Source organism: Triticum aestivum, chromosome 7A (assembly GCF_018294505.1).
Source record: "Triticum aestivum cultivar Chinese Spring chromosome 7A, IWGSC CS RefSeq v2.1, whole genome shotgun sequence".
Lineage (NCBI taxonomy): Eukaryota > Viridiplantae > Streptophyta > Magnoliopsida > Poales > Poaceae > Triticum > Triticum aestivum.
Genome location: NC_057812.1, coordinates 690,925,797 through 690,928,487, shown reverse-complemented (window position 1 = coordinate 690,928,487; position 2,691 = coordinate 690,925,797). Strand labels below are relative to the sequence as shown.

Sequence of the window (2,691 nt, the reverse complement as noted above, 5' to 3'; positions counted from 1 at the left end):
TGAAATTACACGGTCCGAAAGCAGTTCATAGAAATCTTGAGGGTACATTCACTTGAACCAAATGGACTTCAAAAACAGCAACTCTATGGATGAAATCCTATAAAGACAATGCTTTGAACAAGAGAGAGGCTCAAGTTGATTGGTGAAGATCTTTCTCCCGAGACAAGGCGTAAACCAGTCACGGTCGTCATTAGCCACTTATTCCTAGCCTCACAACTGGCCAGCAGACAGCAGGACGATCATCCATCTACCTCCAATCAGCCTCACCACCCACGCATCGTGCACATCCATCTGCTGAAAAAACGGGCAAAGGGTCCAGCCTAAACGGGGACAGGAAATGACATGTGGATGGAAGTGGCAAATGCATGCGCACCGCAACGTACTACATGGTACATGTAGGGGTGTAGGGAATATACCTCGGATTTGATCACGCGACGGAGATAGTAGCACGATCTTTTCGCCGGTGCGGTCGAGCTGTCGAATTCCGGGAGCGGAGGCGGTGCTCCATGGTGCCATTGCACCAAGATTTCAAAGGGTGCACCTACGGTGGTGGTAGTGTCGTGGGTGAGATGATCGGGGTCTCTGGTGGCATCCGTATCTTTGCTTGCCCCCCTGCGTCCACTCACAATCACGTCCCGTACGTCAGTTCAAGGGCGCGATTTTGTCAAGCAATTCATCTCTGCGTGCGTTCATCTGTTGCCGTGCCTGAACCAAATGTGAAAGTGTTTGCACAGTCAAAAACATGGTGGCCGCTACTTCTCCTTGACATGACTAGAGTGAAGTTTGTGGTTCCTTTGGCGCCACGACGCGGCTGACTCCCCGGAGCAATCGGAGACGGCCGGCCGGGTCAGGAGGAATCAGCAAAGCCGGGCGGGTGGGGTGGGTAGAATGTGATCCGATACCGAAGCGACCGGCGGTACGGCCGTGATGGGGATGAGGATGGAAGAGTGCTGTTCGAGGTGTACGTCCTGCCGTGCTTTGTGCAAATGCCCATCAAGTTGTGCGCCCGGGTGCATCGCGCGCTTCGGCGAGGTGGCATTTCGGAAGGGACTTTTTACGGTACATTATACTACTCAACATACCAGGTAGTATTAAGTTAATCCAATGGTCAGCATGAGGCGGTCAGATTTTGGCTTAAGGACATATTAATAAAATTATGTTTTCTCTAATTAATTATTAGACAAATCGTAGACGATAGACGCCGCTGCAGCCCTCCGTCCCCAATGATGGCCAGGTCCCGCCCCATGTTCTTGGCCATCCCAAAGCTTGCCTGCAGGCTGGAGCTCTCAAGAGCTCTGCCATCCCGACACCGCCTGCACTCCTCCCAGCGCACCGTCAACTCAAGTACTCAACGCTGCCAAAAATTGCAGCCTACCCTGCCTGCATGCTGCTGACGGCGGCACGAACTAGCTAGCAATTGTAGCATGTAGCCACGTAATTAGCTAGCTGGTGGAGTGTTCAACAGAGTGGAGTACTTGCCATGATATGGCCTCGTATTCTAGTATCTGCAAGTTTATTCATGGGACCGACTGGACAAGGCCGGGGTCATGCGGCCGGAGCGACGGCGTCGTCTCCATGTCAGCGTCTCCATGTCAGCGACTCTGCTCCAGATTCCAGAGGTTCGATGGGAACACCATAGACCCGGTAATCTAGCCATGGACCAGGACGGGGGCATGCGGCCGGGGCGACGCCCTCGCCTTCGTCGTCTCCGTCGGCGACCCACTCCAAATTCTGTAGGCTCGAGGGTAACAAGAAAGGCATGGCGATCTCGGCGCCGCCGATAGCTAGCTAGGCCAGTACGGGGACGCTGGCATGTGCCGGACTCGAGGGGGGCAACGAGCGATGATGGTGCCGGCTGGCAATGGCGACGGCAAATGAACAACTGCGGGATGGAGAATTACTACATGATATTTCAGGTCTGCCCTCCACTTGTTTTTGAGGGGAAGGTGCCTGCGAGATGGATAAATGTAAACTACCCAAAACACCCTTGTTTAGTTAATATACTACCGGAAATCTAGAGTAGTATTGTAACATCTGGGCCGTCGAACGATAGAAATGAACGATCTACATTGAGCTGATGTACCGTAAAAGGTCTCTTTCGGAAGCCGACTCCATCGTCTGGATGCATCTACTCTTTTCTCTTAGCAGTGCGTCACTGCACTTCACATGATAAAGACATCGCTGTTTCTGGTCTTGGTCTTCCTGCTCGTGTCAGCACGCAATAGTGCCAATGGTGTTCGTCCTCCTTCAGGCAATGGCACGCGGGTGCAATTGTTAACGGATTTATATGCAGCCCCTTTATTGGAAATACCCAAAAAATATATTGTTTTAGTTATTGCACATCCAAATGACTCAAGCAAACATAAACAAAGAAGGAAAAACAGAAAAGAAAATACCCGCATGAATCTTTGCGTGAAATCAATAGCATACAACTTAGATGTGCAGTACCTAAGGCATATATCTAGACGCGTGTTAGCAAAACCGTAAAAAAAAGTGTTGCTTGCACGAAATGCACAACTCATTCTCATGAACCACCAGAAATGATGCTAGGAGAAAACATATGCGTACAAGAATCTTCTGAACAAGAAAACAACACATGCTCAGGGTGACGAGTACAACAGTGTGCTCGTTAACTCTTTGACTTACATTTTTTTAGGGTTACATATACTACATTATTAGCCCGTTGATTTG

At 50.2% G+C, this 2,691-nt stretch overlaps 1 long non-coding RNA gene across 1 annotated transcript; it reads right to left on the bottom strand.

Moving 5' to 3' along the window:
- LOC123147955 (uncharacterized) lies at positions 1–746 on the bottom strand. Its single transcript, XR_006473560.1, has 2 exons — positions 417–746; positions 1–294 (listed from the first exon to the last, which is right to left on the bottom strand). It is a non-coding gene; the product is annotated as an uncharacterized lncRNA (long non-coding RNA).
- Between the last annotated feature and the right edge of the window lie 1,945 nt (positions 747–2,691).